The following is a 27556-nucleotide window of genomic DNA, read 5'->3' on the forward strand; positions in this document are numbered from 1 at the left end:
TTTTGTACTTCAGCACTGTTTCGGTATTTGCATCTGTAAGGCCCACCCCACCTTCAGCTGTTAGAAAGTGCAAACTCAGCATAGTGACTCTTAGAAGTTACTTGATGCATAGTAAGAAGTTGTATTGTTCTTTTACTCAACTGTTTAATATCTTTATCAGGCCATTCTACAATAACAAAAAAAATAGGAGTGTGCATCAATTGCATGTGACTCCTGTGTGGCTTCTCTGGTGGCTTGAAAGTTTTTCCTTTGTTCTGAAGCTTTTAGCACACAAAGGGGTAGATTTTCAAAGGGATACTCGCGTACCCCCCAAAAACCTACCCCAACCCCCCCCTGCACGCACCGAGCCTATTTTGCATAGGCTCGGCGGCGCACGCAAGCCCCGGGACACGCGTAAGTCCCGGCGCTTGCATGGAGAGGCGTGCCGGGGGGCATGTCGGGGGCATGGCGCGGGTGACGTAACGTTTCGAGGGAGGCACCACGGGCGTGGCTTCAGCTCGGGGGAGTTCCGGGGGCGTTGCCGCACCCTCAGGAACAGCCCCCGGGTCAGGTGATGGCGTGCCAGCAGTCCGCTGGCATGCGCAGATTTACGTCTGCCTCCGGCAGGCGTAAATCCCACAATAAAGGTAGGGGGGGTTTAGATAGGGCCGGGGGGGGTGGGATAGGTAGGGGAAGGGAGGGGAAGGTGAGGGGAGGGCGAAAGAAAGTTCCCTCTGAGGCCGCTCCAATTTCGGAGCGGCCTCAGAGGGAACGGAGGAAGGCTGCTCGGCGCGCACAGGCTGCACAAAATCGGCAGCCTTGCACGCAGCGATCCCGGATTTTAATGCCTACGCGCGTATCTATTGAAATCCCGCATACTCTTGTTCGCGCCTGGTATGCGAACAAAAGTACGCGCTCGCACAAAATTATAAAATCTACCACCATGTGCAAGCATTTGGTTACACTCCAGCGTAGAATCTCTGATGCTATATGAAAGATTTCTTAGGAGTTAAACTTTTACCACTTTCATTATATGTTAATGGTTCATCTGGTGTAGTTTTAAGTTTCTTTCCACACTTGAACTTTTACCACACTCACTACATTGTAAACTGCATCTCTCCTGAGTGGATTCTCTGGTGCGATTTGAGATTTACTTTCTGACTGAAACTTTTATCACACTCATTACATGTACATTTTTTTTTTTACATTTATAAAATTTATTAATCGCCTAATACTGTTAGGCCTAGGCGATATACACAATGCACACACATAATAAAAGCAACACAAACAAAATACATATACAAACAAAATAGTTTCATAGAAACTAAATAATAAAATATTATCTGATATTCATAACCATATGCATTGACTTGTTCAAGTATTTCCTTTAACAATTATACACACGATTCAACAAAAATTCCTTGAAAGCAGTTTTAAATTTCTTGACATCCTCAATGGATCGAAGATCAAATGGAATCATGTTCCAGCAATTAGGTGCTGCTATGGAAAAGGCTGTTTCTCTTGTACTATATAAATGGGCTATGTAAATGGCTTCTCTCCAGTGTGGATTCTCTGGTGATATTTGAGATGTCCTTTTTGGCTGAAACTTTTACACACTCACTACATGTAAATGACTTCTCTGCAGTGTGGATTCTCTGGTGGAGTTTGAAGCTGCTTTTATCACTGAAAGGTTTCCCACACTCATTACACGTAAATGGCTTCTCTCTAGTGTGGATTCTCTGGTGAGATTTGAGATTTACTTTCTGACTGAAACATTTATCACACTCACTACATGTAAATGGCTTCTCCAGTGTGGATTCTCTGGTGATATTTGAGATGTCCTTTCTGGCTGAAACTTTTATCACACTCACTACATGTAAATGGCTTCTCTGCAGTGTGGATTCTCTGGTGGAGTTTGAAGCTGCTTTTATCACTGAAAGGTTTCCCACACATTACACGTAAATGGCTTCTCTCCACTGTGGATTCTCTGGTGATATTTGAGATTTCCTTTCTGGCTGAAACTTTTATCACACTCACTACATGTAAATGGCTTCGCTCCAGTGTGGATTCTCTGGTGAGATTTGAGATGCCCTTTCTCTCTGAAACTTTTATCACACTCACTACATGTAAATGGCTTCGCTCCAGTGTGGATTCTCTGGTGAGATTTGAGATTTTCTTTCCCTCTGAAACTTTTACCACACTCACTACATGTAAATGGCTTCTCTCCAGTGTGGATTCTCTGGTGATTTTTGAGTTTTTCTTTCCCTCTGAAACTTTTACCACACTCACAACATGTAAATGGCTTCTCTTCTGTGTGGATTCTCTGGTGATATTTTAGATTTACTTTCCCTCTAAAACTTTTATCACACTCACTACATGGAAATGGCTTCTCTCCAGTGTGGATTCTCTGGTGATATTTGAGATGTCCTTTCTGGCTGAAACTTTTATCACACTCACTACATGTAAATGGCTTCTCTGCAGTGTGGATTCTCTGATGACGTTTTAAGCTTTCTTTCTGCCAGAAACTTTTACCACATTCACTACATGTAAATTGGCCTTCTACTTTGGGGATTTTCTTCTCTTGTGAGACATCTACCTTCCTACTGAAGATTTTTTCAGACTGAATGCAAGACACTGGTCTCTCACCAGTAAGTTTTTTTCTCTCTCCTGAAAGGACTTTCCCCTCACATAAGCTTTTGTTGCATTCATTATGTGAAATTGCTCTCTCTCCTGGCTGGAATTTTAGTTGTGTGACGTCTTCTTTCTGATTTAAGTTTCTATCGCCACCAGTACACATGAATAATTTTTCTTCTCTCTGTGGGTATGGGTTTGCTTCTAGGTCTTGCTTGTGAATGATGTTTTCTCCACTTTCAGAACATAAAAATGTTCTCTCTTCTGTCTCCATTTTCTGGTGATTTAATAAAGAGAACTCAGAGCTGTAAGACTCCCCATCTTGAGGGCAATGAAAGGGTTTCTGTCCTGTGTGTGTTCTTTGGTGTATTACTAAGAGTACCCTGCTAGAAAAGCTTTTCTTACATTCAATACAAGTGAAAATGCTCCCTTGAGTGTGCATTTTCTGGTGTAATTTCAGGGTCAACTCATGTTTGAAACATTTTCCACAATGAGAGCATGGAAAAGGGCTTGCTGCTGTGTGGGTTTTCTGGTGCAATTCAAAATGACATTTCCTATCAAAGGTTTTCCCACAGGTGTCACAGTGAAAGGATTTCTTCCCTTTCTCCTCTATTTGGTGGAGGTCAGAAGTCATTTGATCACTGTTAGTACATTGGAAGGGTCTCTCCGCTCGCAGGTCTTCCTGATGCACAGGGTAGACTGTGAGCTCCCTGTCACTACTCACACACGCGGTGACTCCATCTGGAACATCTCCTGCAGGGTCTTGCTGCTTCTTCTCCAATGCTTGCTGACCTTGGCAAGTGCCTTTGTGAAAGTGCCAGTACTGTAGGGTGCTCTTCTCCATTCTCCTCCCTCTTCTCTTCCTGTATGACCTCATTAGCTGCTGGATATAAAATTGGAGAAATTACTTACCTGATAATTTTGTTTTCCTTAGTGTAGACAGCTGGATTCAGGACTAATGGGTATAGTGTGCTTCTGACAGCAGTTGGAGACAGAGTCAGATTTCAATCTGACGTCAGCCCTAGTACATATACCCATGTAGGAAGCTCTGCTCTTCAGTATTCTCCTTGAAAAGCAATTGTGGATATATGTGTGACTGAACAACTTGGTTATATTGATTAATTGGAATTGGTTGATGTGGTTATAGCTGGAGACCACCAGTGCACTCAACCAAAAAATGCCGACACCCGGCAAGGATGGGTGTCCTACTTAGAGGGAAGCTGAGCTTACCCGTGTTTGTCTTGCTCTTGGGGATTGTCACCTGAGGTTTCCGTGATTGCCTGCAGCCGTGGGCGGGATGCTGAGTCCATCTGTCTACACTAAGGAAAACAATATTATCAGGTAAGTAATTTCTCCATTTCCTAGTGTGTAGCAGATGGACTCAGGACCAATGGGATGTACAAAAGCTACTCCCGAAACGGGTGGGAGGCTGCCCGTGGCCCACTTAGTACTGCCCTTGCGAATGCTGTGTCCTTCCGAGCCTGAACATCCAGGCGGTAGAACCTAGAGAAGGTGTGAATGGAGGACCATGTCGCTGCCCGACAGATCTTAGCGGGTGACAGCATCTTGGTTTCCACCCAGGACACTTCCTGGGCTCCAGTAGAATGGGCCTTGACTTGTAGAGGTGGAGGCTTGCCTGCCTTTTGCATAGGCCGCCTTGATAACTTCTTTGTTCCAGCGGGCTATGGTTGCCCATGAGGCCGCTTCCCCTTGTTTCCTCCCGCTGTGAAGGACGAATAGGTGGTCCGTCTTTTGTACGGATTCCGACCTCTCCAGGTATCGGACTAGGAGTCTACCGATGTTCAAATAGCGAAGGCGGCGAGATTCTTCCGAGTCCTTATGCTCGTCTGGTGATGGCAGCGAGATGGTTTGGTTTAGATGAAAGTGAGAAACCACTTTTGGGAGGAAGGAGGGGACCGTGCGTAGCTGTATGGATCCCGGTGTGAACCTGAGGAAGGGTTCTCGAAAGAACAGTGCTTGAAACTCGGAGATGCGATGGGCCAAACAAACTGCCACTAGAAATGCAGTCTTCAATGTTAGTAGCCAGAGGGACAGACCGCGGGTGGGTCTGAAGGAGGCTCCTGCTAGGAAGTCTAGGACTAGGTTGAGATTCCATAAAGGTACCGGCCACTTCAGGGGTGGTCGGATCTGTTTTGACCCCTTTCAGGAAGCGGGAGACGTCCGGGTGAGAGGCTAGGCTGCCGCCCTCCACCTTGGATCTGTAGCAGGCCAATGCAGCCACCTGCACCAGGATGTCCCGGTCTTCACACCAGGCTTCGAATATTCTCCATATTCGTATGTAGGTTAGAGATGTGGAAAACTTGCATGCTCAGAGCAGAGTGTCAATCACCGCCCCTGAGTATCCGCTCTTCTTCAGGCGTGTCCTTTCAATGGCCAGACCATAAAAGGGAACAGAGTTTGGTCTTTGTGGAGGATCGGGCCTTGTTGGAGCAGATCCCTGTGTGGAGGTGGAGGGAGAGGGCTCCCTCTCAGTAGTCTTTGCATGTCTACGTACCACGGTCTTCTTGGCCAGTCCGGGGCCACTAGAAGTACTGGTCCCCTGTGGTGATGATCCCACCCAGTAGTAGCCACTGAGGGAAGGCGTATAGCAGGATTTCCTGTGGCCAGGCCTGGACAAGGTTATCGATCCCTTGGGATTGTAGTTCCTGTCTGCGAATGAAGAAGTTGGGACGACGGTGCCCACGCAACAACAAAATACGGGGCACTGTTAAGCAGTCTTCGCCCCAAGGTATGAGACTACCTCCAAGTCCTCAGTCTCATGGCATCCACATTAGAAGTGGTTCCATGGGCAAGAGCTCACATGCGACCCTTACAGCACTCCCTACTATCATGATGGAATCCGATGTCCCAAAACTACTCTGTTCACCTCCAACTCCCAGAGGAAGTTCGGACCCAGCTACAATGGTGGCTACGAGAAGGCCATCTGAGCAAGGGAGTAAGACTATCCCCACCAACCTGAATCCTGCTCACCACGGATGCCAGCCTACGGGGATGGGGTTCCCACTGCCAGTAACTGACCCTCCAGGGGCGATGGGACAATGAACAGTCAGGATGGAACATCAACCGACTGGAAGCACGGGCAGTCAGGCTAGCCTGCCTATGGTTCAGTCACAGACTCCGGGGCGAATCGGTCAGAGTCATGTCTGACAACACCACATCATCCACCAGGGAGAAACCAGAAGCCAACAAGTGTCCCTGGAAATAGACCCCCTAATGGCATGGGCGGAATCAAATCTACAAGAGATCTCAGCCGCCCACATTGTGGGAAAAGACAACGGTTTACTATCAACTGGAAGGCTGTGGCCGACCGCCTCCATTCCCCTGGGTCTAAACTTTCTCTGCTGACGTAATCCGCAGTGACGTTGTCTTTTCCCACAACGTGGGCGGCTAAGATCTCTTGTAGATTTGATTCCGCCCATGCCATTAGGGGGTCTATTTCCAGGGACACCTGTTGGCTTCTGGTTTCTCCCTGGTGGATGATGTAGGCAACTGTTGTGGTGTTGTCAGACATGACTCTGACCGATTCGCCCCGGAGTCTGTGACTGAACCATAGGCAGGCTAGCCTGACTGCCCGTGCTTCCAGTTGGTTGATGTTCCATCCCGACTGTTCATTGTCCCATCGCCCCTGGGCGGTCAGTTACTGGCAGTGGGAACCCCACCCCCGTAGGCTGGCATCCGTGGTGAGCAGGATTCAGGTTGGTGGGGATAGTCTTACTCCCTTGCTCAGATGGTCTTCTCGTAGCCACCATTGTAGCTGGGTCCGAACTTCCTCCCGAAGTTGGAGGTGAACAGAGTAGTTTTGGGACATCGGATTCCATCGTGATAGTAGGGAGTGCTGTAAGGGTCACATGTGAGCTCTTGCCCATGAAACCACTTCTAATGTGGATGCCATGAGACCGAGGACTTGGAGGTAGTCTCATACATTGGGGCAAAGACCGCTTAACAGGTTTCGCAGTTGGTTCATCAGTTTTGTTCTCCTTGTGGGAGTCAGAATGACCTTGTCTTGTCTGGTGTCGAACCGGACTCCCAGGTATTCCAGAGATTGGGGGGGGGGGGGGGGGGCTGCAGACAGCTCGTTTGTGTTGACCACACACCTGAGGCTCTCCAGTAGAATTTTGACTCTGGTGGTCACCTGATGAGTTTCCTCTGGGGATTTTGCCCTGATTAGCCAATCGTCCAGATATGGGTGTACGAGGATTCCTTTTTTCCTCAGTGTCGTCGCCACTACCACCATCATCTCAGTGAACGTTCGAGATGCTGTAGCGAGCCTGAAGGGTAGCACCCGGAACTGGTAATGGTGGTTCAGGATCGCGAAGCGTAAGAAACACTGATGCTCGTGATGGACCGGGATGTGCAGGTAGGCTTCTGACAGATCTAGGGATGTCAGAAATTCTCCCAGTTGTATTGCTCTTATGACCGAGCGTAAGGTTTCCATACAGAAGTGAGGTACCCTCAGGTGGCAGTTGATGGACTTGAGGTCCAGGATGGGCTGGAACATTCCTTCTTTCTTGGGAACGATAAAATAGATGGAATAGTGCCCAGTATTTTGTTGTTGCATGGGCACCATCGTTAAGGCCTTTAAGTCGAGCAATTTGGTCAGTGTGGATTCCAATGCCGTCCTCTTGGAAGGGTCGTGGCAGGGAGATTTCACAAACTTGTCTGGAGGGATATTGTAGAAGTCCAGATAATATCCCTCTCGAATGATGGTTAGAACCCACTTGTCCGAAGTTATCTCGACCCATCTTTGGTAGAATAGGGTAAGCATGCACCCTATGCCTTCTTCCTGTGGATGGGTCGGCTGATCATTGCGAGATGCGGCTGGGGCCTGGGCCAGCGCCGGCTCCCCTTTTGTTGTGTTTGTTCCGAAAGGACTGGCCCCTGCCTGCGAGGTGGGATGCTTGATAAGTACTTCTGTACAGTTTGAAGCGCTATGATCCCCTGCCCTTAGATGTTCGGGGAGGAGGGACGCTGGCTTCTCTTGTTCTTGTCCTCCGGTAGCCGCGATACTGGGCATTCGCCCCATTTGGTGGCGAACTTCTCCAGTTCACTTCCGAACAGGAGGGTTCCCTTAAAGGGCATTCTCATGAGTCTCGTCTTGGATGTCACGTTGGCTGACCAGCTTCAGAGCCAGAGTTGCCTTCTGGCTGCCACAACGGATGAAACGGCTCTGGCTGCGGTGAGCACCAGGTCGGAGGTTGCATCCGTGAGGAATGATACTGCTGGTTCTACTGCTTCGATGGGTGTGGTGGCATTCCTGGTCTTTGATAAGCAGGCACGTGTCACCACGGCCAGCACGCCACGATCTGTAGTGACATAGCTGAAACGTCGAATGACTGTTTAAGGATGGATTCCAGACGTCTGTCCTGGGCATCCTTGAGTGCTGCTGCTCCCTCGACTGGGATGAAAGTGTGCTTTGCAACCGCGCAGACCATGGCACTCTTTGGGAGCGGGGTCCAGGGGGTACATGGCTGCCAGGATCCGTCCTCCTTTGAAAGTGGCCTCCAGAGCTTCCCATTCCAGGTCAATTAGCTGTTGGACAGCTTGCAGCAAAGGGAAATGGCGGGAGGTCTGACGGAGTCCCTCTAGGAGGGGGTTCGTCTTAGGTTACCCTATGGCACTTGTGCCTGGGATAGCGAGCTCTTTCAAGCTGTGCGCCACGAGGTCAGAAAGTTCGTCTTTGGCGAAGAACCGCCTCATGGTTCGGTAAGGTTCCGTTCCTGGAGGGATTTCCCCTTCCTCCAGGGAGTCTTGATCCTCGTCCGTGGTGTCCATGTCCTCAATGATAGGGCTTTTGGGCTAGAGAGGCACTTCTCTGGGCTTAGAGGGTCCCAGGATGTTAGGGTCCTCTGGGGGAGGCTGTAGTTGTGTCATCAGGGGTGCCTGCATGTGGACAAAGGTATGTAGGCCTTTGAAGAATTCCACCCAGGAGAAAGATGCTGGGTCTAAACTGAGAGGCACTGCGTCCCCGGGGAGCCCCAATTGAAGGAGGCTCCTGCTGGGGGTAGCGAGGTCCTGCGTGGATCCGGATCCCAGTACCGGCTGGGGAGGACCTTGACCTGGCGCCCCAGAGTCTCCTTGCACTGTAGAGACAGAGCTGTGGCCTCTTCGTGCTGTGCAGTTCTAATGTGGCATGCTGGGCAGGACCTGAGCCTTGAGCTTCTTGTCCGGTGGTGCCATTGTTTGTGCACGTAGGACTGTAGAAACCTCCGGTTGGTGTGTTCAAGAGTACGTCATGAGGCTTAGTTATGCGCTCCGGGTACACCGAAGTTGTGCGTGTAGGTCGGATGCGCGCGCCGCTGTGCACACGGGGTTTACTTATGCGCTCGGCACCCTCGTGCGCGTCGCTGTGCTCACGGCACTTATACGCGCGCCAGTGTGCACACAAGTGGTTTTGTACGCACACAAGTGGTTTTGTGCGCATGGGTAAGATAGGCGGATAGGCGGACAGGGTGGCGATCAAGAGAAAATGGCGTTGGCGACCATGCGAGCAATATGGCGACCACCTCGGAGGGTCTCTACGTGGGAGGACCCTAGTATTGGACCAAGGTCTAGCCCGGACGAGGCTGATCAACCCGGTAGCACTGACGGCAGCTGGCGATCTGTGCGGCTATTCGAGCCTTGGAGACCAAAGACTTTTAGGAAGTTTTCTACCTTACCTTGTCTCGGCATTTCCTGGTCTTTTTCCGGGCGGTATCCGGCTGCGGGGGGAGAGGGAAAGTACCTTCACCGCCGCACTCTAAGCTGCACCCGCTGCCTCTCAGCCGCACGTGTTGCCGGAGCTAAGTCCACGCCGGGAACCGGCTGCCAGACCGAGGCCTACCTCTGAGGGATCGCGGAAATCACCTCAGGAATTCTCAACTGGGGGAGGGACCCGTAGGTATCACCGCAGGAGAGCGGGGCTAGTCTGTAGAGGTAAGATTTCTTCATGTTTTGAATTTCTTTGGTTAGAATACTCTAATGCTGTGCAAGCATGTATAGAGTCCGGAACTGCTATGGAGATGGAAAATACAGGGGAGCAAAGCTTCCTTCAGGAGTGTATGTACTAGGGCTGACGTCAGATTGAAATCTGACTCCGTCTCCAACTGCTATCAGGAGCACGCTATACGCATTAGTCCTGAGTCCATCTGCTACACGCTAGGAAAGAAGGAATTAATCATGTACCAGGGACAATGGAATGGAAAGCTACCAGTGACCTGGGATCAGACTTTCTGAAGGATCACACAATGACCGCATGGGATCTCTGATATTAGAGAATGTAAGCTTTAAGAGATGCCTGTGAAAACTCCTGGGTGTTGTCTTTATAGAGATCCTGTGGCTCTCTTTACCATACTGTAGAGCATTTATTTTATATGTACAAACCTTTATCCAACCTCCTCCAATGCAATTATTCAGGCTGGGTTCCAAAGATACCTGTACATTTAATCACAAATAAAACAGATAAAACAACAATTCACAGAATGGATAAATTAAAAACAACTTTACACAATAAAGTTTTCAAACACTCATAAATCACCCTCCATCCTGAACTCACTTGGAAGAGCAGGAGAAAGTAAAGGCTCTCTTGTGTGTTAGTAGGAATCAGTATTCACGAGCAGAGGGAAGAGAAGCATCCCTGTCCCTTTAGCCCTCAATGATATCAGTGGCTCATAAAGTCTTAACTTAGAAGACATCAAACCCTTTATTTCTGAATATCACCATCAGTTTCACCTAAGAGCGATTCTGCACAGGGAGCCAGTGAAGATCTTTTAACACAGGAGTTGTGATCATACCTTCCCCTGCACTAATGATGTGACATTTTTATCTGAGCAGCAATAAGCCTGCTGTAATGTAGGAACGCTGGAGATCACACAGGTCCCTCCTTCACGATTCTTGTGGGTCTGGTTCCTCTGGGCTTATCCACTATTTATTTTTCTAAAAAGAAAAATATAGGACCCTGACGCAGAAGGTCGGGAAGATGTCCCAGGCGGAGAGGTCCATCCACCGCGAGTTTGACTAGGTCTGCAAACCACAGTCTTCGTGGCCATTCCGGTGCCACTACAATTACAAGACCTTGGTGAATCTTTATTCTTTGAAGCACCTTTCCCACCAGGGGCCAATGCAGGAACACGTAGAGTAGGAGTTTTCGCAGCCATGGGAGGTCTAGGGCATCCACTCCTTCCGCGCTGTGCTCCCTTCTGCGACTGAAGAAACACTGAGCCTTCACGTTCCTTTGAGGGGCCATCAGATCCAGATGGGGTGTCCCCCACCGGGCGAAGAGGAGAGCCAATGCTTTCTCGGAGAGTTCCCACTCGCCGGGATCTATGTGCTGACGGCTTAAGAAATCCGCTTGAACATTGTTCACTCCTGCTATGTGGGACGCCGCCAGGCGGGAGAGGTAGAGTGCCGCCCACGCCATTAACTTTTCCGTCTCCTGAGAGACATGGCGGCTCTTTGTTCCTCCTTGACGGTTGATGTACGCTACCGTATTGGCGTTGACGGAGAGTATCCTTACGGCTTGGCGATGAACTAGGGGGAAGAAACGCTCGAAAGCAAGACGAACCGCTCTGGTTTCGAGACGATTGATAGGCCACGTCGCTTGCACTGACATCCATCGTCCCTGTTCCGACTGCGTTTGACACACAGCTCCCCATCCGGAGAGGCTGGCATCCATGGTGATGACCACCCACTGTGGGATCTCCAAGTGAGCCACCAGCTCAGGATGCCCCTGGCAACTTCCGGCAGTGGAAGGAGTGCTTGGAACTCCTGAGACACTGGCTTCCAGCAGGAGGAATGCCCTCTGCAAAGGACGCATAGGCGCAAAGGTCCAAGTAACCAAATCTATAGTTGAAGCCATCGAACCCCGGACCTGGAGAGAGTCCCATGCTGTGGGGAGTGAGAGGCAATGGAGTCACTGTACCTGAGAGATACGTGACTGAGCACGGTCCTGACACAGGAAGACTTTGCCCAAATTGGAATCGAATCTTGCTCCTAAAGAAGTCGAGCGTCTGAGAGGGATTAAGGCTGCTCTTGGCAAAACTGACAACCCATCCAAGAGTGGAGAAGCTGCAAAACTGTCGACCGCCCACTGGCAAGGCGCAGCCGTGCTGTAGAATATCCAGAACCCATCAGTCTGAGCTAATTTTGACCCACTCCTCATAGAGACGTCCCCCTATCCTGGGGGGGGGGGGGGGGGAGGGGGGTCGATGAGTGGGCCGGCAATTCTTCATTGGGAAGACTTGGAAGAGGACCCCTGAGGGAGGCTGTCTCCAGCTGTTCTTCGACCACGAAAGGAATGAGACCAGGACTGCGACCGTGAGGAAGGAGGTCTTTGAGAGGCCAGTCTGGACTGTCGAAAACTCCGCTGACCCCGGAATCGGCTTCTAGTAGAATTGAACGTCTTGGAGGTCCACGGACGATTATCCGGCAGCTTATGCACCTTGTTCTCTCCCAGGGATTTGATGAGTTGTTCAAGATCCTCACCAAACAGTAATTTGCCTTTGAAGGGGAGAGATCCCAGCTGAGTCTTAGATGAAGAATCAGCCGACCAATTACAGAGCCAGTGGAGACGCCTGGCAGAGACTGCTGATACCATTGATCTGGCCAGGGCACGGAGTAAGTCATATAGCACATTCGCTCCATAAACTATTACCGCCTCTAGGCGTTCCGCCTATTGTGCTTCCTCTGGCGGCAGGTCTTGAGCACTAAGCAGCTGTTGGACCCATCTGAGACCTGCATGCTGCATTAAAGAGCTGCACGCAGTGGCTCTTACCCCCAAGGCTGATACCTCAAAAATCCTTTTGAGGTAGACTTCGAGCTTCCGATCATGGAGGTCTCATAGGGTGCCTCCACCCTTGACTGGTATGGTAGTCCTTTTTGTGGCCGCCGTTACTGAAGCATCTACCTTGGGGACTTTGAAGAGTTCTAGGAATTCCTCTGGGAGAAGATAGAGCTTGTCCGTAGCCCTTCCTACTCTAAGAATAGACTCTGGCGAATCCCATTCTCTAGATAGCAATTGAAAGAGTATAGGATGAAATGGAAACGTTTTCGCTGGTGGACGCATTCCGGCAAGGACGGGGTCCCCTTTCATGGCCCCCGTACTAGTGCCAGGTGGATCCTGTGGAGCCTCAATATCCAACTCTGCCAGGACATGGAGGATGAGAGGATCAAGTTCATACCTTGATCCTCTCATCCTCCATGTCCTGGCAGAGAAAACAGAGGATATAGGGTCAAAATTCACAATACAGAATCCCAATATCACCACTCCACCAGAGGGGTGCCACAAGGTTCATCCCTCTCACCCACCCTATTTAATGTATACCTCCTACCACTCTGTCAACTACTCACAAAACTAAGCCTTAAACACTTCCTCTTCGCGGACGACGTACAGATTGTGATCCCTATAAAAGATTCAATCTCGTCAACAATGGAATATTGGGATAGTTGCTTATTAGAAATCAAACACCTCCTTACCAGCTTAAACCTAGTCCTTAATGCGTCGAAAACGGAATATCTCCTTATAGCACCTGAAAACAACATCACGCTCTCAAAGCCACCTACCCTCATACAAACCACCCATGTAAGAGATCTAGGAGCCATCCTAGATAACCGTCTTAACCTCAAACCATTCATAAACCGAACTACAAAAGACTGCTTCCACAAATTACATATTCTGAAAAGAATAAAGCCACTTTTCCACGCGCAAGATTTTAGATCAATCCTGCAAGCAATAATCTTCTCCAAACTAGATTATTGCAATTCTCTACTACTAGGCCTCCCAGCTTCTTACACCAAGCCTTTACAAATGGTACAGAACACAGCAGCTAGAATACTTACAAACTCCAGGAAAATCGACCATATCTCCCCCATCCTCAAAGACCTTCATTGGTTACCGATCCACTTCAGAATTATGTACAAAACCATCATGATTATCTACAAGAACATCCATCATCACACTCAACTTGACTTACAAATCCCTTTTAAAAAATACACATCCGCCAGACCCATCAGGGAACATTACAAAGAATCACTTCAGGTACCTCATGCCAAAACTTACCAACATAAATCCTACAGTTCAAGAGCTCTTTCATCAGCAGGTCCAATCCTTTGGAACTCCATCCCACCGGACTTAAGACAAGAACCATGCGCCCCAACTTTTAGGAAGAGACTAAAAACGTGGCTTTTTAAAAAAGCGTTCCCAGAACTGGATTAAATTCCCCACCCATCAGCACAAACACAAAGTTAGTGAACTGTAATAAACCCACTAACTTCATACGCAGTCACAGCATCTTATTATTATACTTCACAACAGCATCATATTTGATCATTTTTGCTACGCATCTATATTTTTATAATACTATACATATTTATTAATTGATACAGTTGGCTAAAATGTTAATATTCTTCCTTCAATTTCCTCCCCCTTTCAGATCCTAGTTATTTTTCCTTGTTTTTTGTAACTTTCTCACATCCTAAATATTGTTATTATATCTGTTAAGTTTCATTCTATATGTGACGTTGAATTGGGAAATGTTTTACTATGTTACTCTCTGCCTTTACTCACATTGTTAATTGTAAACCGGGTTGATGTGATTCCTGTCATGAAACTCGGTATAATAAAAATAGTAAATAAATAAATAAATAAATACCTCTGAAATAGGCATAAGACCTATGTGAGAAGTCAGATCGTCCTGGTCCGGCCCCAGAGCACCCTAGGGAGAAGGATCTGGATGGGGGACCACCCTGACTCGCGAGGATCCCTGAGGAGATGCAGTGGACCCCCGAGGAACTGTCGCGGATCTGTCAACCTAATCACCTTAGGAGGAGGGGAGCCTGAAGATGCATCCTGGCACTGTTCCAAACTGGCCAAATAAGCATTGTGCAAAAGAAGCACAAAATCTGCTGAAAAAAGGCTGGGGGGTAGAGGTCCCGAGTGAGGAATGGCAGGAAGGTCCCCTGGCATTGCCCCCTGGCCCGGGGGGGGGGGAGTTTAACCAGAGATAAAACCTGTAGGGAACGAGAAAAACCGCCGTCTGAATCCTCATTTGGCTGCCCAGGAGCGCACAGCTTTGAAAACAAAATGGCCGCCATCCCCACGCTAGATGGGATCGGGGCCGGCCCACCAGTGAGCAGTCACGTCTGGGAGCACAAAAGCCGAACGTCCAGCCGGCCTCGAGGGACCCTCCCTGCCGGGAACAAACGCCTTCGCAGGAGAGGCACGACCTGGGCTCTCCGCAGGCAGCACTGAGCGCTGAGCGCGGCATGGGGGAAGGGAAAGTCTGGTAATAAACGAGAAACACCCCCGGAGCCTGGCAGGAGCGGGTAAGAGAACCTCCGCTCAGAAAACCACGACTTGGCTTTTTACAGACGGCAGAGGAATGTCGCCTCTCTGCTAGCGCTGCCCCGAGGAAGGCGGGGTCTCAGGGCAGCTCGCCGTCGTGAGGGGGGAGAGGTTGGACCACCAACATTCACCCCTGGAAGTCAGAGAAGCCTGAGAAGGAAAAAGTACAAAACCTTACCAAATCTACTCTGAAAAATGCCAGGTAACACTGCTACCAGTTCTGCCTGCAAGTTTGGAGGTGACTGAGAAGCCAGAAAGCCATTTATTTTTTTTAAACTTGATCCATCCAGACAGTGAAAGAAATTAAGAAAGAATGAGAGAGAGAAATCTAAACTTCTATCCTGCTGTAGCTGAAATGGGGAACCGCATGTTCTGCAACCTTCATCTGCTGGAGTCAGAGAAATACTGAAGGGATGCAGAGGGCGCTCCAGGCTATAAGAGAGCCCCCTTCAAGCTTTTCTCTGACTCCATCTGCTGGAAGGGAGACACAACCCCCACTGTTTGGACTGATCTGAGTATGTACAGGGAACCACTATTTATTATTATCTACTTATAGTGGACCTGCGATACTAAGTGGGTTATGATAATAAATAAAAATAATAAACCACATTTGATATACATACAATAGCACATTTATATCTAAAGCACAAATCACTTAAACGTCTCTCACATACAGGCCCGCTGTGACCAGGGATATAAACCATGCAATTGCACGGAGCGGCACATCCGGGGAGGCGGCAGAGGACGAAGAGAGCGCCACCGCTGCCAGAAAAGGATATGCGCTCATATCCTCTTCCGGCAGCTGAAGAAACGGAAGGGATGGGAGAGAAAGAGGATAAGAGGACCAGAGATGTGGAGAGAGAGGGACTGAGGACCAGAAATGTGGAGAGAGAGGGAGGGAGGACCAGAGATGTGGAGAAGAGAGGGGCTGAGGACCAGAGATGTGGAGAGGAGAGGGGCTGAGGACCAGAGATGTGGAGAAGAGAGGGACTGAGGACCAGAGATGTGGAGAAGAGAGGGGCTGAGGACCAGAGATGTGGAGAAGAGAGGGACTGAGGACCAGAAATGTGGCGAGAGAGGGAGGGAGGAGAGGAGGTGAGGTGAGGAGAAGAACAGAGGTCAGGCCTTGTGCACTTTGGTAAATCCAGGCCGGCTTGCACATCTCTTACCCTGTATTTACTAAAAATAGAGATAATGCAATCCTTACCTACAGAGCTCAGGATCTCATAATTCTCCTTCACATCCCTGGAAAGCTCCTTCCGTCCTTCATCGAAACTCCCCCCTTCCTCCTGGGAGAAAGAGACAACGAGGTCCTCAAACATCACCAGCACCTGAAACACAAACCAGAAACTCTCAGGGACACGAGGAGGGGCTCAGCTGGGTTTAATCTCTTACAGGCCGATACAGTACAGTGCGCTCTGGTGGAGCATTTGGACGTGCGTTTTCGATGCGCTAGCTTAGAAGGGGTAAAGCTAGCGTTTCGAAAACGCACGTCCAACCCCCCCTCCCGAAACTAATAGCGCCCACAACGTTAAAATGCATGTTGATGGCCCTGTTAGTTATTCCCGCACGATACAGAAAGTAAAATGTGCAGCCAAGCCGCACATTTTACTTTCAGAAATTAGCGCCTACCCAAAGGCAGGTATTAATTTCTGCCCAAAAGTTAAAAAAAGTTAAAAATAAAAAAAAAAATTTAAAATCGGCCCGTGGCTCTCAAACTGGATGCTCAATTATGCCGGCGTCCGTTTTCCGAACCGTGGTTGTCAGAGGGTTTGAGAACAGACGCTGGCAAAATTGAGCGTTGGCTGTCAAATTCACTGACAGCCGCCGCTCCTGTCAAAAAAGACGCGCTAGCGTCCCTTGTGCCTCTTTTTACCGCGGGCCCTAATTTGCATAGGCCACCCTCCTGAATCGCGCGCCCTGGAGAGTGGCCTGTGCGCTCGCCCGCTCTCCCACAAACTTTACTGTATGTAATGAGCTTTGTCACCAGTGATTTAGAAATGTTTTTACCTAAATAAAAATCTATTGGAGAACAGAACAAGCAGGACTGGGGCAGATCCTGACACAAAGACTACACAGGAGCTGAATCCCTCACCTCAGTCACACATGGGACAGAGAGAGAGAGAGAGACCCTCACCCAATAAGGAATATCAAATGGAAAAGAGGAATAGAAATGACAAAATAATAACTGTAAAGTACAATTACAGCTCACAGAGAGCACAAAGGACAGGGCTCAGGTTTCTGAGAGAGAGACCCTCACCCAATAAGGAATATCAAATGGAAAAGAGGAATAGAAATGACAGAATAATAACTGTAAAGTACAATTACAGCTCACAGAGAGCACAAAGGACAGGGCTCAGGTTTCTGAGAGAGAGACCCTCACCCAATAAGGAATATCAAATGGAAAAGAGGAATAGAAATGACAGAATAATAACTGTAAAGTACAATTACAGCTCACAGAGAGCACAAAGGACAGGGCTCAGGTTTCTGAGAGAGAGAGAGAGAGAGAGAGACCCTCACCCAATAAGGAATATCAAATGGAAAAGAGTAATAGAAATGACAAAATAATAACTGTAAAGTACAATTACAGCTCAGAGAGCACAAAGGACAGGGCTCAGGTTTCTGAGAGAGAGGGAGACCCTCACCCAATAAGGAATATCAAATGGAAAAGAGTAATAGAAATGACAAAATAATAACTGTAAAGTACAATTACAGCTCCCAGAGAGCACAAAGGACAGGGCTCAGGTTTCTGAGAGAGAGAGAGACCCTCACCCAATAAGGAATATCAAATGGAAAAGAGTAATAGAAATGACAAAATAATAACTGTAAAGTACAATTACAGCTCCCAGAGAGCACAAAGGACAGGGCTCAGGTTTCTGAGAGAGAGAGAGACCCTCACCCAATAAGGAATATGAAATGGAAAAGAGTAATAGAAATGACAAAATAATAACTGTAAAGTACAATTACAGCTCCCAGAGAGCACAAAGGACAGGGCTCAGGTTTCTGAGAGAGAGAGAGAGACCCTCACCCAATAAGGAATATCAAATGGAAAAGAGTAATAGAAATGACAAAATAATAACTGTAAAGTACAATTACAGCTCCCAGAGAGCACAAAGGACAGGGCTCAGGTTTCTGAGAGAGAGAGACCCTCACCCAATAAGGAATATCAAATGGAAAAGAGTAATAGAAATGACAAAATAATAACTGTAAAGTACAATTACAGCTCACAGAGAGCACAAAGGACAGGGCTCAGGTTTCTGAGAGAGAGAGAGACCCTCACCCAATAAGGAATATCAAATGGAAAAGAGTAATAGAAATGACAAAATAATAACTGTAAAGTACAATTACAGCTCACAGAGAGCACAAAGGACAGGGCTCAGGTTTCTGAGAGAGAGACCCTCACCCAATAAGGAATATCAAATGGAAAAGAGTAATAGAAATGACAAAATAATAACTGTAAAGTACAATTACAGCTCCCAGAGAGCACAAAGGACAGGGCTCAGGTTTCTGAGAGAGAGAGAGAGACCCTCACCCAATAAGGAATATCAAATGGAAAAGAGTAATAGAAATGACAAAATAATAACTGTAAAGTACAATTACAGCTCACAGAGAGCACAAAGGACAGGGCTCAGGTTTCTGAGAGAGAGAGAGACCCTCACCCAATAAGGAATATCAAATGGAAAAGAGTAATAGAAATGACAAAATAATAACTGTAAAGTACAATTACAGCTCCCAGAGAGCACAAAGGACAGGGCTCAGGTTTCTGAGAGAGAGAGAGACCCTCACCCAATAAGGAATATCAAATGGAAAAGAGGAATAGAAATGACAAAATAATAACTGTAAAGTACAATTACAGCTCAGAGAGAGCACAAAGGACAGGGCTCAGGTTTCTGAGAGAGAGAGACCCTCACCCAATAAGGAATATCAAATGGAAAAGAGTAATAGAAATGACAAAATAATAACTGTAAAGTACAATTACAGCTCACAGAGAGCACAAAGGACAGGGCTCAGGTTTCTGAGAGAGAGAGAGAGACCCTCACCCAATAAGGAATATCAAATGGAAAAGAGTAATAGAAATGACAAAATAATAACTGTAAAGTACAATTACAGCTCACAGAGAGCACAAAGGACAGGGCTCAGGTTTCTGAGAGAGAGAGAGAGACCCTCACCCAATAAGGAATATCAAATGGAAAAGAGTAATAGAAATGACAAAATAATAACTGTAAAGTACAATTACAGCTCACAGAGAGCACAAAGGACAGGGCTCAGGTTTCTGAGAGAGACCCTCACCCAATAAGGAATATCAAATGGAAAAGAGGAATAGAAATGACAAAATAATAACTGTAAAGTACAATTACAGCTCCCAGAGAGCACAAAGGACAGGGCTCAGGTTTCTGAGAGAGAGAGAGAGAGACCCTCACCCAATAAGGAATATCAAATGGAAAAGAGGAATAGAAATGACAAAATAATAACTGTAAAGTACAATTACAGCTCACAGAGAGCACAAAGGACAGGGCTCAGGTCTCTGAGAGAGAGAGAGACCCTCACCCAATAAGGAATATCAAATGGAAAAGAGGAATAGAAATGACAAAATAATAACTGTAAAGTACAATTACAGCTCACAGAGAGCACAAAGGACAGGGCTCAGGTCTCTGAGAGAGAGAGACCCTCACCCAATAAGGAATATCAAATGGAAAAGAGGAATAGAAATGACAAAATAATAACTGTAAAGTACAATTACAGCTCACAGAGAGCACAAAGGACAGGGCTCAGGTTTCTGAGAGAGAGAGAGAGACCCTCACCCAATAAGGAATATCAAATGGAAAAGAGTAATAGAAATGACAAAATAATAACTGTAAAGTACAATTACAGCTCACAGAGAGCACAAAGGACAGGGCTCAGGTTTCTGAGTGCAAGTAAAATTGTGATCTCTGAGCGCAGACTCTCGGGGGCTAAACCCCCTCTGCTCTCTTTCCCAGGGCGGTGCTTACCCCCCCTATTCAAGGCACCGGGTCTACTGGGGATTTTTGCAGGGGCTCGGATTTAAAGCCCTGACTCCCCCTCCCCCTCATTGGGCTAGAAAATGTGGCAGGGACTAGAGAGAGGAGGAGAGGAAAGAAGAGGGAGAGAGAGCGCGCGCTTACCCTGCGGGGCTGAGCTTTTACTGCAATCGCTGATTTCTCCTTAAGAAAAGGAAATTCCCGGGTTAGGAGCACGTGGGAGGGGGGGAGGAGCTCTCCCTCTGCCTGACCTCACGCGTCTTCCTCTTCCTCAGGCACCGCCCCTTCTGCTGATCTCACCTCCGATTGGCTGCTGCCTCTGATGACTCATCACTCTGCGACTCCTGGCAGAGCTGCCCGGGTGCCAGCCCAGCACTGACCCGAGCCGCCCAAATGCCCCGGAAAGTGACCTCCCCGCTGGGTGTGAGGGAGCCCGAGCTGCACAATGTGGGCCCCGCTGCGGGGGCATAAGGGGGATCCCCACCCCCTCCTCCCCTCAGGCTCTGCTCTGGGAGGAGGGTGGCAACTTTTTCACAGAGCAGGACTGGGCACTCACTGACTAACAGAATATCTAAGAATTAAAAAACTTTAAAAACCATTATCAAACACCAATAATATATTCCAGTACAGCACAGATCAATTAACACTCAGTAATTAAAACTAAACAATCCATGGTTTAGTCAGGGGGTGGAGGGTGTGCACGGACTTTCTCCTCCCTCTCATATTCACACACATTTTAAAACAGGGATCCCCAAGCTCAGTCCTCAAGGGCTGCAATCAGGTCAGGTTTTCAGGATTCCCTCAATGAATATGCATGAAACCTGCATGCATTGCCTGCATTGTATGCAATAGACCTCATGCCTGTTCCTTCTGGAAATCCTAAAAATCTCACTGGGCTGCGGCCCCTGAGGGAATCTGTGCTCTAAACCCCACATTGATTCTCACACAAAGGCTTGCTCAGGGACAGATTAAGAGACAGGAATACTCACATGCACATACATGCTGACTCACACACATGCATACAGACTGACATGCAGGCTGGTTAGGGATGACTTCCTCCAGATGGGGAGGAAGAGGGATAGGGTGTTTTCTGAGGGGAGGTGGAATTGCTCTAGTATCTGCGTTTTCCTAGCATGTAGCAGATGGACTCAGGACCAATGGGTATAGTGTACTCCTTCTAGCAGCTGGAGACGGATCAGATTTCAATCTGAAGTCAGCCCCTACTACATATACCCCTGCAGGAAGTGCAGCTCTTCAGTATTTTCCTTCTCCATAGCAGTTAGGGACTTTCTGCACGCTCTCGCAGCGGAGGGAGGAGCGGCGCTCAAGGATGCACATGACTGGCGCCTGGAAGCCATACTAAAACCGTCATTTGAAGTTGCAGCCATGTCCCTGCAGATTGCGGCCTGCTGCACCGTGGTGACACATACCTGCTTATCACAAGCCAGGAACAGGAATCAGCACTATCTTTCCTCACTGGGATCTGCTAGGTCGGGGGTGCCCCCTGAGGAGCTAGCACTGGGCCCTGGCTGGAACTGGCCCTGACCTGGATCTCCCAGGGCCTCCTCACAGTGTGCACACAGGGCGTCGGCTTCCTTGCTCTGTGTGGCATGCTGGCCAGAGGCCTTGAGCTTTTATTCCTGTTTCTGGAGGTGCCATGTCTGTGGATGCGTAAGCACTTGTGCGCTCCAGTGTGCGCAGATGTGCGCCTAGCCATAGATATGTGCCTGGTTCTGTGCGTGCAACTTATGCGCGTAAGGATTTATGTGCGCCTAAGTTTATGCGCACAAGGAATTTTGTGTGCTTAGCTCGATTTGTGCGCTCGGATCGAAGGGCGGGTTGCGTGGCGAATAGGGCCAAGATGGCGACGGCAAGCATGCGGGCAATAGGGCAACCTCCTCGGCGGGTCTCCATGTGGGTAGACCCTTGGAAACAGCCGGGGCCTAGCCCTGCTAGGGCGGATCAACCCAGTGGCACTGGTTCCGATCAGTGACCTGTGCTCCTCCTCGATCCTCGGAGACCAGATTCAAATAGAAGATTTCTATCTTACCTTGTCTTCGGCGCTTCTCGGTTTTGTCCCGGGCGGTCTCCGGCTGTGGGGGGAGAGGGCAAATACCTTCACCGCTGTGCTCGAGGGGTGCACCCGCTGCTTCTCAGCCGCGCCCGAGATCGGGGACTAAGTGCTCGCCGCGATTTGGCCGCCGGACTGAGGCTCACCTCTGAGGGACCACGAACATCACCTCGGGAATCTCAACTGGGGGAGGGACCAGAGGGTATCACCGCAGGAGAGCGGGGCTCGTCTTCAGGTAAATTTTCTCCTTAAATTTCGGTTTTCTTCTTAGAATTTGGTTCAAACGCTGCAAGAGCGTGCAGATAGTCCCTAACTGCTATGGAGATGGAAAAATACTGAAGAGCTGCACTTCCTGCAGGGGTATGTGTACTAGGGGCTGACGTCAGATTGAAATCTGATCCGTCTCCAACTGCTAACAGGAGTACACTATACCTATTGGTCCTGAGTCCATCTGCTACACGCTAGGAAAATACTGGGCATTATTCCATTTATTTTATCGTCCCCATGAAATAGGGAACATTCAGGCCCATCCTGGACCTCGTCTGTCAACCGCCACCTGAGGATTCCCCGCTTCCGCATGGAAACCCTACGATCCGTAATAAGGACAATACAGCCGGGAGAGTTTCTCACATCCCTGGATCTTTTGGAGGCCTACTTACACATCCCTATTCATCAGGAACACCAGCGCTACCTACGCTTCAAAGTCCTGGACCGTCACTATCAGTTCCGAGCACTACCCTTCGGGTTAGCCACAGCACCCCATCCGTTCACCAAGGTGATAGTAGTGGTGGCGGCAACACTGAGAAAGGAAGGAATCTTTGTTCACCTTACCTAGACGATTGGCTGATCAGGGCAAGGTCACTGGAGGAAAGCCACCAACAGAGTCATAACTCTACTGGAGAGCCTAGGATGGGTGGTCAACACAAACAAAAGTTTCCTACAGCCCTCACAGTCGTTGGAATACCTAGGAGTCCATTCGACACCAAAGAAGACAAGATCAGCCTGACCCCCCACAAGGAGATCAAAATTGTGGAACCGGTTGCAAAACTTACTGAACAACCCTCGTCCCACAGCATGGGTTTACCTGCAAGTCCTCGGGCTGATGGCATCCACACTGGAAGTGGCGCCATGGGGCGAGCCCACATGAGGCCCCTACAGCGCTCACTTCTATCACGGTGGAGCCCACGGTCCCAGAACTACACCATACGTCTATCACTCCCGGGCAGAGTCCAGACCCAGTTACGGTAGTGGCTGCAGGCCAGCCACATGAGCCGGGGTTCAAGATTACCCTCCCCAACCTGGACTCTACTCACCACAGATGCCAGTCTATGAGGATTGGGAGGACACTGCAAGGAGTTAACCGCCCAAGGTCAGTGGAACACAGAAGAGGCGGGATGGAACATCAATCGCCTAGAAGCGCAGGTAGTCAGACTAGCCTGCCTGCGGTTCGCTCACACTTCGAGACAAAGCAGTCAGAGTAATGTCGGACAGCACCACAACACTGGCCTACATCAACCGACGGGGGAATCAGAAGCCAACAGGTGTCCCTAGAAATAGACCCCCTGATGGTGTGAGCGGAAGCAAATCTCCAGGAGATCTCTGCCGAACACATCGCCGGGAAAGACAACATCACGGCGGACTACCTCAGCAGGGAAAGTCTAGACCCAGGAGAATGGAGGCTGTCATCCACAGCCTTCCAAATGATAGTAAATTGTTGGGGGACACCGGACATGCACCTTCTGGCAAACAGATCCAACGCCCAAGTACCCAGATACTTCAGCCACAGGCAGGAACTGCAGTCCCAAGGGATCGATGCCCTGGTACAGACCTGACCACCAGGAGTCCTACTATATGACTTCCCACCATGGCCCTTATTGGGCGCAATCATTCACAAGATACAGCTACACAGGGGACTAGTTCTTCTGGTGGCTCCGGCTTGGCCAAGAAGACCGTGGTACGCAGACATGAGAAGACTGCTGGCAGGGAACCCCCTACGACAAGGTCCGATCCTCCATGAGGACCCAGCTCAATTCTCTCTTACGGTTTGGTCATTGAGAGGTCCCGCCTGAGAAAGAGCGGATACTCGGGGGCTGTAATCAACACCCTCCTCCGAGCACGCAAGTTCTCCACATCATTGACGTACATAAGGATTTGGAGAGCCTGGTGCGAAGAACACAACATCAAGCCACGCTCATTTAAAGTTCCTGTGATCCTGGAATTCTTACAGAACGGGCTACAAAAGGGACTGTCCCTCAACTCCATCAAGGTACAGGTGGCCGCATTGTCATGCTACGGCTCCCAAGAGCGACGGCGACGGCGACAGCATTGCTTCTCACCCGGATGTGTCACACTTCCTGAAAGGAGTCAAACACATTCGTCCACCACTAAAGTGGCCGGTACCTCTGTGGAACCTCAATCTCGTTTTGGATTTCCTGGCGGGAACCACCTTCAGACCCCTCCGGGGCCTGTCCCTCCATCGTTTAACCTTAAAGACGGTGTTTTTGCTGGCAGTCTGTTCAGCCCGCTGCATCTCGGAACTACAAGCACTGTCCTGCCGTGAACCGTTCCTCAGGATCACCCCGGGATCCATCCAACTGTGCAAGGTTCCCTCCTTCCTCCCCAAAGTGGTCTCACACTTCCACCTTAACCGGACCATCTCGCTACCAGCGGCGGGTGACTTGAAGAATGCGGAAGAAGCCCGTAGTCTACAACACCTCAGCACCGGCAGACTCCTATCGAGATACCTGGAAATGTCAGAACATGTACGAAAAACGGACCACCTTTTTGTCCTTCACAGCGGAAAGAGACAAGGGGAAGCGGCCTTGTGGGCAACCATAGCCTGCTGGATCAAGGAAGGTATCAAGGCGGCCTACGTGGAAGCAGGCAAGCCGTCGCCTCTCCAGGTCAAGGCCCACTCTACCAGAGCCCAGTCAGTATCCTGGGCAGAAACTAGAATGCTGTCACCCACCGAGATCTGCAGGGCTGCGACATGGTCCTCCATCCATACCTTCTCCAGATTCTACCGTCTGGATGTTCAGGCTCGGGAGGACACGGCCTTCACAAGGGTAGTACTAAGTGGGTCACGGGCAGCCTCCCAGCCGGTTCGGGAGTAGCTTTTATACATCCCATTGGTCCTGAGTCTATCTGCTACACGCTAGGAAATGGAGAAATTACTTACCTGATAATTTTGTTTTCCTTAGTATAGACAAATGGACTCAGCATCCTACCCTTGGCTGTCGTTCTGCATGGTCTTTCAAATGATTCAAGGGTAAGCCACTTTTTCACTTACCTAGGGCATCCACCCTGCCGGGTGTCGACGCTTTCCGATTGAGTACACTGGCGGTCTCCAGCTATAGTCAATCAACCAGTTCAAGTTAGTCAAGTTTTAACTTTTAACCAAGTTATGAAAGTTATTCAAGTTAATCAAATTATTAAGTTAATCAATCAATCAGTCTCACATATAACCACAATGCATTTCGAGGAGAATACTGAAGAGCTGCACTTCCTGCAGGGGTATATGTACTAGGGGCTGACGTTAGATTGAAATCTGATCCCTATCCAACTGCTAGCAGGAGTACACTATACCCACTGGTCCTGAGTCCATCTGTCTACACTAAGGAAAACGAAATTATCAGGTAAGTAATTTCTCCAATCTATGAGTTGCAGGGGAGAAAGGGATAGGGGGAGGGATAGGGTGTTTTCTGAGGGGAGGTGGAATTGCTCTAGTATGTGAGTAGCGTATCTATGAGCTGCAGGGGAGAGAAGGTGATGGGGGAAGGGTACCAGTTGCTCAGGGGTGAGTGTGTTGCTTGAGAGGAGGTGAGGGGAATATTTCTGGAATAAGAGTGGATGGTGTAGTTCTCACCCTTAGTAAAAGGAGGGGGCAAAGTAAATGCTGCTGGCAGGGAGGAGTGGAGAGAGAGGATCCAGGGCTGTTGGAAGGGCAGACAAACATTCAGAATGTGCCAGGCCCGGAGGGGGGGGGTGAGGGGTCCAATGTGCTTTGTCAGGGGTGAAAGCAAGGGGGGAGAAATAGGGGGAGAGTGGGAGGAAATTACCAGCAGGGAGCAGCGACCACAAATAGGGGAAGAGGCCTCTGGCTACAGAAAAGGCACACAAGTTGTGCCGCTGCTTTCTTGAACTTGCTCGCAGTGGAAGTTGCATCTTTAGGACGTAACCTCTGTCACGAGCAAGTTGCAGGAAAGGAGGAGGAATCTTGGGAGCATGCACAACTCGTTTTCTCTCTTTTGTTTCCTGCCAGTCCTTTGTGCACCACTCTGGACCGGATTTTACAGGGTCCGGTTACACTCGTACAACCGGACTGTCCGGTTCAAAACCAGGCAGGAGGTCACCCTATCTAGAAGTTATACTTATGCCAAAGAAAATATCCATAAAGAAATGAAACATAATCACATTAAAAGAAATGCAACATGTATTGTGTAGACCCCCGCTCCTGAGGGTGAAAGACTCTGCTATCATGGCTGAGGTTGATGGTGTGAAAGTGTAGTCGTGTTTTTGACCAGGACAGCAAGCTCTCAGATGGTTCCTCAGAGGTGCGGTACGGGTACAGTTCCCTCCTCCCAACCAGGTCTCCCACAGGGATAGGGGGGCCCAGACCCCACCCAGCAAAGTCTCTGAAGATAAGGAGGGGAGGCAAAGATGATAAGAACAAGAACATTCTTCACGTCTAGTATATTTTTTAATACTTTGAATAATACTTTGGTTTCACATGAATAAAAATCTGCACGTACATAAAAGAATTTTACTGATTTTATTTATATAAACACACTTTAATACCTTTCATTATATTTCTTTCTTTTTCTTAGATTGTTTTCTCTAGAGACTTTACTGTATTTAACAAACAAGAAAATGTGAAACAACTCAAAACATTCCGAAGCCACTTTTATCAGACACGTATTACTCTATAAAACTATATTTACTAAGTTGCTTTACATAAGATCATTCTTAAAGTTTTATTTCTGTAACTATTAAGCATTAATTCTTTATGGGTTTTTTAAAGTTTTTGTCAAGTCAAAACAAATTTTCCTTTTTTTTTTTGTTATTAAAGGTTTTTATTGAAACAACAACAGAATGAAACCTACAGATCGGACCATACAAGTAGAAAATTTATTTTATTTATTTATTTTATTTAAGGTTTTTCTATACCGGCATTCATGATAAGATCATATCATGCCGGTTTACATATAACAGGGGGTGCAAAAACTGTTCTTTTAACAAGTGCAACGGAAGCAAAAGTTACAATAAAACAAGGTTGTAGAACTGGGAGAGGAAAATAAGGATAGTAGCGTAAAAATTTACAGAGGTAACTTATTTACATTGTGCAGTGATGTCTCTTTATGGATATTAACATTGTGCAGTGAGGTCTCTCAATGGATATTTGACTCCGGAAAGGCTTGCCTGAATAGCCAAGTCTTAAGTTTTTTTTTTAATGTTGGTAAGCAGGGTTCAAGTCTAAGGTCCGGTGGTAAGGTATTCCAAAGAGAGGTATAATGAAGTATACATATACATAAGAAACTG

At 48.4% G+C, this 27556-nt stretch overlaps 1 protein-coding gene and 1 pseudogene across 2 annotated transcripts in view; both read right to left on the reverse strand.

Annotated features, from left to right (window-relative positions):
- Positions 1-27556, reverse strand: part of LOC115083461 (gastrula zinc finger protein XlCGF57.1-like) — a 389522-nt gene that overhangs the window by 298969 nt on the left and 62997 nt on the right. The gene's annotated exons all lie outside the window — the stretch shown is intronic.
- On the reverse strand, positions 1215-20170 carry LOC115083470 (annotated as a pseudogene).

Source organism: Rhinatrema bivittatum, chromosome 2 (genome assembly GCF_901001135.1).
Source record: "Rhinatrema bivittatum chromosome 2, aRhiBiv1.1, whole genome shotgun sequence".
NCBI classification, from domain to species: Eukaryota; Metazoa; Chordata; class Amphibia; order Gymnophiona; family Rhinatrematidae; genus Rhinatrema; species Rhinatrema bivittatum.